This window comes from Streptopelia decaocto (assembly GCF_964273445.1).
Source record: "Streptopelia decaocto genome assembly, chromosome: 6".
NCBI lineage: Eukaryota > Metazoa > Chordata > Aves > Columbiformes > Columbidae > Streptopelia > Streptopelia decaocto.
In genome coordinates, this window is record NC_138660.1 from 17,660,931 (window position 1) to 17,670,077 (window position 9,147).

Consider the following 9,147-nt stretch of genomic DNA (forward strand, 5'->3'; position numbering starts at 1 on the left):
TTATCAAAGTTTCCATATTTGTCTTTTAAAAATAAAAATAATTGTTTGAATTGGATTTCCTACAGTTTTAATAAAACAATGAGAGCCAATATAAATACAAAGAAAAAGGGTCAAAGACAATTTAAAAACCATCCCTTGGAAGGGCAAAATCTTTCTGTTTGGTTTTTCTTTCACAGAGAAAAACTGCATTCAACTCAGTCGAGCACCACGTTTTCAAAAATTTTGTGGTTCTGGTTCAATTCTACAAAAGAGAAAAACTTCAAAGCTAAGGATCAAGCCTCCAATATTTGGTCACAATGTGACACAGTTGGGTAAAATTAAGGATGGTAACCTGTTGTGATAGACAGTGGGGAAGGGGTGATCTCTGACCCTGGATTTCCTTTCTTTTGCTGATTGAATCATAACAAATCCCAAACACAGATTAATTTCTTTTGCTATTATGATAATATGTCTTTGCTTTTTATTTTGGAAGCAAATAAATTCTCGAATGTCCGCACATGTGTATTGCTAATAAAATATTTCATACTTCTACGATAGCTACGAAATCTGACTCCCCTTTCCTGGTGACCTGTTCTGTGCTCTTTGTGTCTACAGGTCCTTGCAAGCAACCTTTTTTTCCATTAGCTGACATGGGAACATGATCATAATATGCAGTGACATGCAATACAGTAAGTACTATGTTGTTGTACCTCTGATGGGGATCGGTATATGAGAAAAAGCAAGGTCCACAGACAGAAACATCTCTACTTAAGCCCATAGATGGAGCTTGGGAAAGCGGGCAATGTTTTGAGCTCAGAGCTGGTGACACTCCGTGCAATTTTCTGTAGCAAGGCAAGTCAATGGATATGCAGAAAAGACCGGGGGAAAAAAAAAAAATCACATGTGTTGCTGAATTTATAGGTCAAAATTTTTCCATCTCAATCTGTTCCTTAAAGAGAAAATTGGATTTTTTGAGAATATTTTTTCCACAAAAAAGTATCTGCTTTCTGTAGAAAATTAGAGCTATTCATCAGAAAGCCAAACACCTGCGAGCCAAATCTTTCTAGCTGAAATTATTGATTTGGAGTGCTGCTGCCGGACCTCTCGGGAGGATGGCAGTTTGGTGCTTCATCTCCAGGCTCTTTGTGAGTGGGCTCACAGCTGCCACCTCCTCACTGCCTTCCATGGGAAGGGACGGGAGCTTCTGCAGCAGTGGCAGCAATGCCGCCTGTGAGGCACAATTCAGGTGACAGCTGATTTCTCCCTCCACTGCTTCTGCAAGGCCAGGGCCTGAGCACAGGCAGGCTGGGGCAGCGGGGATGCTCCAGGAGCTGAGGCTGAAATCCAGGTCCAGGATGGGGCTGAGCAGAAGGCTGGTTGTGATACAGCGCCATAGAGAACAGCCATGTCTTCAAGCGTCTACACCTACCATTTGTGTGGCTAGAGAAGTGTTTCTGACTGGGAGTTTTCAGACAGAACCTTTGTTATTTCACTATTATAAAAAGAAATCTCTTCAGATTTTCCAATTAAAAAAGAAATCAATAAGCTTAAATAGTTTTTGTAAAGTAATGGGCCTGACCCTGCTCTGTTGAACTCAAAGGCATTAGTTGGGCAGAAGATTACCTACAACTGGAGCCTGGTAATGCATGAATGTTTAGTCAATAGTTTTATCTCACAACGATTTTTTTTTCAGAATTGTATTTTAGTTTTGGTCAAATCAAGCTTTTAAAAAATGTTGGCAAAATGAAAAATAATCAGGAAATGTATCATTTTTGTTCAACCCAAAATATTTAGTTCAGATTCAAAGGAATGGCTTGATTTTTGTCTTGGTCTGCTTCACACATATTAAAGCTTTTTTCTTTTTAAATGTAGGCCAATTTTAAAATGGACAGCTAAAAAGCTTTGTTTTGAAAGTTTTTGGAAGTGTTTTGGCAGTGCTAGAATGAAACACTCCATTTTGAAAATGCTAAAATGAAGTGTTTTGACATTTTAATTTTTTCCCTGCGTTGTTTCATCTGGGACTATTTGCTAAATTCCATTCAAATTCAGGAAGAGTCTCACTCCCTCTGAAATTCATTTGTATGGTATATTTATTATTTGTCAGAAAGCAGAGATTCATTAAGCTCTGCATCACTTCAACCTTAAATAATGGGAAAGAATGCTTAATAAGGAATTGATTGTATACAGCTACATTTCTCACTCTCAGTCACTGCCCTACCGGAGAGCACCCAGCTGCATGGAGCTGCTGCAGGAAGGAGGCAGCCGTCACCCATCCAGGAGAAGGGGCGAGCTGCTGCTGCTCCCTCCTCTCCATCAAACAGGGTGCTCTCCTCCTCCTCAAGTGCCCATTTCCATTTTATGGCCCACATCAGTGCTCCTGAAGCCTTTTGCTAAGCTCTGCCACTGCCTGTGTTGCTGCTCCTGCCATTGAAAGAAGAATCTTTGCTGTTAATGTTAGTACACGTGGTCATTGCAGTTCTTATGTTTTATTGCCCTGCTTCTTTCTTTTTCCCATTACTCGAAGACTGGGTTGAGTGTACTCCAACTGGTTTAAATGTTTCTAAAAGCCATTCACCTGCACTAGAAATGAACAGCTCGCATACCAACATTTTAGTCTTTTCTGGCTGCTCAGCTTTACCAGGGCTATTCACAGCTTGCACTTTACTAAGGTCGTTGGTATCACCGTTACACATTTCCTGTATTACATGAGGATTGGGTTCCAGCAGTTAGCAAGTCGAAAAATATTCTTGGGGGTGGGAGGGGAACTAGGTAGATAAGTGCATTCCACATGTCCGATTTGTTTCTGGAATTGCTGCCTTCATCTATGTGAGAAATAATTGTGATCAAACATAGGTCTGAAACATGCTACCTCAAATCACACAGAAATGCTTTTGCAGTCTGCACTCTGTTCCAGTCCACCTGGGCCAAAGTCTGATGGGACCTCAGCTGCTGGCCACTGTGCAGTGCTTGAACTCTAAACAATCTTTGGGCCTAAATTTGCACTACTGTAATTGGGAATAGGTCCAATAAAATCAGTATCTATCTATCTCCACATTTATTCTCTTGAAATTCAAAGCCAGATTTGGCCCACCATGTGGACGGAATCCAGCTGAAAACTAGGGGCCAGATCCTGCTGTGACTTACAAGAAAGCAGATGAGAATTAACTCTACTGCAGTTAATCGGGCTCAATCCTCATGTGTCTGACACTGATATAACTGTTCTGACCTCAGTGGAATTGATCCTAATTTATGCCACTGTAACTGAGATTGCAGCGTGTGTTTAAATTCCGTTGGGTGTGCCTTCTTCCAGGATGGAAACTATTTGCAGACTATAACAGCCTCTTTCCTAACATTGAGGCTTGCCATATCTGAAATTTTTGTTGGGGCAGTGGGGCAGGGGGTGTGGAGAAAAGGATATAAAGCCAACTTTGTGCTTAGTGCTACTTTTGTATACTTTGAGTCCTTCAGTGTTCTGTTAAATTATCAGTGTATAATTAGGGGACTAGAAGACTCCTTTCCTCTCATCCTAATATAGAGAATGTGCTCCAAGATCACCCAAAAGAAGAGAGGAAAATTCAGGAAATTCAAAATGGCAATGTGGCAATTCTGTGCAGGCCCGTTTCATATATGGGCTTTCCTGCTAATTGATTTTTTTCTTGCCTCTACAGCTCCTGTTTTTTCTAGCTCTACATACTGTGTTTTTGAAGCATATGATGAATGGGATGCTGTGCAGCTGAAAGATCACACGTCTCAAATGGCTCACTTGGCGTTCTCATACTGAATGGACTGGCTGAGTTGCAGCTCTCTGACAAGGGAAACGGTTGCTTTTCTCTCAGAACAGCACTGTAAGTCTTAAATGCAACATAAAGAAGCATTCATCTAGCAAGATATTATACACATATGTATATATGAGTGTGTCTATATATATATACACACACACATTTGTGTGTGTGTGTGTGTGTATATATTTTTGGAGTAAAAAGCAACACTGTTTTCCTTTGCTTGCACTGGAAGTGTTCAGTTTGTCAAGCTGACTTTCTCCCCTGTTGGCAAAGAAATCTGGCCAGGAGTCCCAGCACGCCATAAGAAATCAAGCTGTGACCACATTAAGCATGAATGGCAGGGCAAGGTTACAGCGTGTAACATGAGGCTGAGGTGACCTGTTACCGACTTAGAGGCTGGGAGGTGTGAGGCTGGGTCAGATAACTGTTGCAAATGAAGCACAAAGCAAAGCCACTTTGGCTGTTTACTCTTTCAAGAGGTACTTGTTAAGGATATTTTTTTTTTAAGGCATATTTTGAAAACTTCACCTACAGCACTTGTAGCCAGCCTTCCAGAATCAAACCAGAATAGTTATTCATTTTACCTACCAGTACACTCATGGCATATTCCTGCTTGCTCTACAATCATTAGAAAAGCTTTTCTAAGGCCTCATGCACAAAGTGACTGCTGTTAACAGGCTGTCAAAGACAGAGATGTTCAGCTGCAGTGAAATAAAGCACTGTATTGCCCAAGCAAGTAACACAAGTAGATTGGTGCATATCTCCTGTGATGCTCCACAGTTGTTCTACTCAGTAGGAAGCCAGGCATTCTCTTAAAGAAGAAAAAAGAGAGATGCCAGGAAATTGTTTATACCACCTATGAACTTTGCTCCCCAAATCTTCATTTTATGTCTTGAAATACTGAATTAAATGCAGACAAAAAACAAAAGCAAAACCCAAAAAGCCCCATACCTTTTTGATTGTAAGGCTTTCTTAGTCATTTGTCATTGTTTGGTTTGGGTTTGTTGTTTTTTTGTTTGTTTTTTTTTTTTTTTTTTTTTTTTTTAAATTTTAATTTCACTCACTGACTAGACCTATAAGCTCAAGAGATAACACCATTTTAAAGTAGCTCTGAAGGGAATTTGGCGTGGTGCTGTAATGCAGGCCAGGGAAGAGCCTGCTCTTAAAATAGACACAAGGCACAGTACGTGAATCCGCTTTCAGGATCACACTGAAGCACAATTTTAACGTTGCTTTGTGGAGTGGCCTACTTGAAGAGCACAATGAAAACTTTCAAGACAACCATAACCAGGGCTGCAAAAGATCTGCAGCGTCCCACCCTTTTACTGTGGCAAATAGGTTCTAGTGGAGATCATGCACCTGCATCAGCTTTACCTTGGTCTAAGACTGCACACCTGTGTATGGAATCCCTTGTGAGTTACCTTTCTGCAAGGGGAGGGCAATCCAGCTTTCTCACACCTCAGCTGGAAAATATTTCAGTTTTTGTTGAGGATGTCACTGAAGCCAACAGAAAAATAACTTGGTATTTGTAAGTTCTAGCTTACACACCATGGGTAAGGCCTAAGTATAATTAGGGTTTATGTGTTTAAAAGGTCAGTACTACAGCCTTGCGTAATAATATAATCCAGAACTGTATGCTGGGCAGCAGCACACTGACCAGGGAAGCGCCCCAATTTAGCTCATGTGTTAGGGAGCTGTGTATTGTCCCAACAGAAATGCCACCTTTTCTGAGGGTGCAGAGCAGCAGGGAAGCAAGAACTTCTAGATTAGCGGGAGTTCAGAGCACTTACTGCATTTTAGAAACCTTAAGATACTGAGGATGTATGAGGTCATTTAAGGACGGCCTCAGTATAGGCCTGGCCACATCTGCTTCATTTCTGATTGACATTAGTCCAGCCTGTTCTTAAAAACCTCTGCAACAGAGCATCTCCATAGCTCCCCCCGAAAAAAACATTGTGTCTGAGCTGGTTCTTAGCATTGGAAAGCTTTTGCTAATGCCCAGTATGAGTCTTTCTTACTGCCAATTATGTTGTTCTCACCTTTCTTACCATCTAAGCATGTCTTCACACCAGCCTTTTGTGTGCAGACTGTTATTCCAGTCATCTCTTCAGCACACTAATTATCTCCACTTATTCAATCTTACATTTTAAGTTGTATTTTCTAGATTTTTTTTGGTTCTTCTCAGACCTCTTAGCTAATAGTGCTTTCCCTTGTCACTTATCAACTTTCTGGAAGTCATGTGCTCATCACTGGACTGAAGCCTTACCAGTGCCCAATATCGTTCTACCTCTGGTAGGACAGTTTTCACCAGCAATGCTAGTGTCTTAATGTCTATAAGCAATGCTGACATACGTTATCTGGATGTGGTAAACCTACCAGGTTTACAAATGCCCTGACATTAAACCATCAAAGCCTCTTGAGCTGTTTCACTACAAGTGCTGCTTCTGCCAACTGCGTCTGTGTCTAAATCTAAACCTGCTTCACTGGTGTGATGGACATAAAGCCCTGGTATGAATGATTCATGCTTACATAATTAATACCAATTGCTTAACCAGAAGCGATTGCTGCACAAAGCATTAAAATAATATTAGATCCAAATACTGCTATATTTCTTGGTTTATGAATAATAGTGCTTAAAACTCAGTAATTAAAAGATTATACTTTACTTAATCATTTCAATTCTATCAAGGTGTACCAGCAGTGCATTATATTCAGTGTCACCAGTTCTGTTTCACTGATTTAAGGCATCACAAAATGGTCACAAAGTTATCCCAATAAACAATGTAATTTTGACACCCAACCAACCACACCTTCCCCAAAATACAATCACCACTATGCTATAAGGTAAGACAACATATAGATTTGACTCTTTGTTGAGGATGCACCAGAGGACCTCTCACAGCCCCTTCCAATTCTGATTTCAGGGCCAGATCTTGAACTGGTGCTGAGTCCCTTGCAATTTGGTGGACTATATAGGGCTGTTCATTCGCATTGGTTTGTGTTTACCTCCCTTAGTTAGGAATGAGGCTTTAACTAACTGACAATACTCAGCAATATCCTGTCAATCTTGTATTTAGTAGAATTTCAGACAAAGTAATGTCTTTCAAATACACATAGAGAATGATGACTAAAAAAATTATTAGATGTTACCAGAATTCAAAGTTCAGCTGGTTTGGAATAAGGTATTTAAAAAGAGAGAGTGTGTGGCACCAGTGTAATGTGCAGACACAGATGAATTTTTCCTCAAATTCTGTCTTTCAAAAACTAGCAGAGAACAAGAAAATGTTTTTTTCTTCAGCTTGTTTTAAGCAGTAATTGAATGAGCTTTCCAAAAAGACAATATATGGAAAATTTTTTTTCAGAGAAAAAAAAATCTAGAAAGGGAGGAATTAGTGAAACAGGAGATAAAGATGAAAGTAGCCTTCTAAGTAAATCTTATAATATAAAGCACAGTAGTATCATACTATTCTGTCATATTTTTATATACTAGTAGTTTTATTCCCTATTTGTGCAGCCCGCTGTTTCAGGGGTTCTTCAGTATTCCCTGCTGCAGTAAGCAGTCATCTGAAATACCTGTGGGACTGGCCGCTCTCAAGACACTCAATATGGGTTGTTCCCTAACTACTGATTTCTACTATTTTAATGGCACAAAGAATTCTGTGTTTTGACATGGAAATCATTATCACTCTAAAAATGAATTACAGTACTCATCCGATCATAAAATGACATTATGAAATGAGCTCTTTTGCTGATGCAGTAACTATGGAGTTGCTTGATGTTATTCTGGTAACACAATTTGACCAGATATAAGTTTTGACATCCAAGAAACACGGACACTGATGGAAAGTGATGGACCCAATGTCAAAAGAAGAAAACCTGGCTGCAGGAGGACATCCAGAAAATTAATAGGTGGGTTGAAAAAAATCCCCTTTCTCAAAGGGCAAAGTCAGTAAACAGCAAAATGAAAAAAAATGAAAGAAAAGGCTAAGAAAAACCAATTTTTATATTTCTTTCCTATAAAAATAACAAAGAAATACTCAGGGGAATTTTAGAGCTCAGTAGATGCAGGCTGAGGAGTAGTTAGTTTTAACCTGAATAGCTGACATTCAATATTCATATTTATATTTCTACCACAGCCTTCAAGAATAACTGTTTTGATAAAGTGAAGTATCTCATTATAAGTATGCTTTATTTCGTCCACATTTTTAGTCTTTTTCTTAATTTCTGCCATAAACAAGTTCCAGAAGACTGTGAACAAATTGCCATCCTCAGGAAGACCAGCATTTGTAGACACTTTTTGTTTTGGACGTTTTATTGCAGAAGCCAAGACTTTTTTTTTTTACTTCCCTCAAAAGGCTTTATAAACACTTCTGCTTTCACATTTATGAAGTTTATAATCTCCCAAATCTCCAAGAATAAAAAAAAACAATCTGGTTTTGGAATCAGACAGAAACATACACTTCCACCTATGTTGTCTGTTCCTAACTGAGCATTTGTATATATCATCGATTGGTCACTTTTCCCTGTCATGGAATATAAGTCATATGGCTTGTGACAGGGTTTAAGGCAGAACTGTGTTAAATAATGCAGCACCAAGAATTCAGTACTAGCACAGGTAAGAAAAACTCCTCCAAGTATATAACATTTACATATTTTGCCACTTGCTGACATCATGTCTCCCTTTGCACTGGTTCCATTGTCAGGCTATTTCTAAAGCCAGTCAGAAAAACTGCATTATTTTGATGTTTATAAGCAGTGTGTAAAGTCCCTGAGCAGATTTTAGAAGACTGGTCTGGCCAATATAATTTTATACTTAGTGTTCTCTTATATCCTTCTGTAGGCATCTACTGTTGGCCACTGTTGGACACAGGATAACACAGGATACATATTGGCAACATGGACCTTTGGCTTGCTCCAGAATGGCCGTTCTTACTGTTCTATGCAAAAAAACCCTACATACAAAACCCCGTCAAACAGTCATTGAAAATGCTGAACGACAAGAAACAATGTTGTTAGCAAGAAACGATCCTGAAATCAAAATACTGAAAATCAACCAAAAGGAAAAAAGTTTTCATCAAAGTGACTTGGCTCCATTTTCCTCAGTTCTTGGCTAGAACATTTCCATTGATAGAGTTGCTAAGTGCATTCTATTTACAAATATAAACACTTGATTTTGATCAGCAAAAATGTATCAGCACACTTGAACAGTGTCAATGATGGCATAATTACACTCACAATTTCCTCTCTGTAATGATTTCTAAATGTCAGCAGTCATTTTTTGTCTAATTGTAGCCTGTATGTCAGCACTTCCTCTTAAAACAGCATGTTCCTCTCTGCTGGAATTTCACACCTCTCCACTCACTTCAGTGAAGATAATGAAGATGAT

General features: G+C 39.2%; 1 long non-coding RNA gene across 2 annotated transcripts in view; it reads left to right on the plus strand.

The window, feature by feature from the left end:
* LOC309441290 overlaps positions 1-8,920 on the plus strand; it is a 38,728-nt gene extending 29,808 nt beyond the window's left edge. For both annotated transcript variants that reach the window (XR_014184356.1, XR_014184357.1), the window contains exons 2-4: positions 595-668; positions 3,648-3,824; positions 8,602-8,920. This is a non-coding gene — a long non-coding RNA (uncharacterized lncRNA). The remainder of the gene's footprint in view (positions 1-594; positions 669-3,647; positions 3,825-8,601) is intronic.
* Positions 8,921-9,147: the final 227 nt, after the last annotated feature.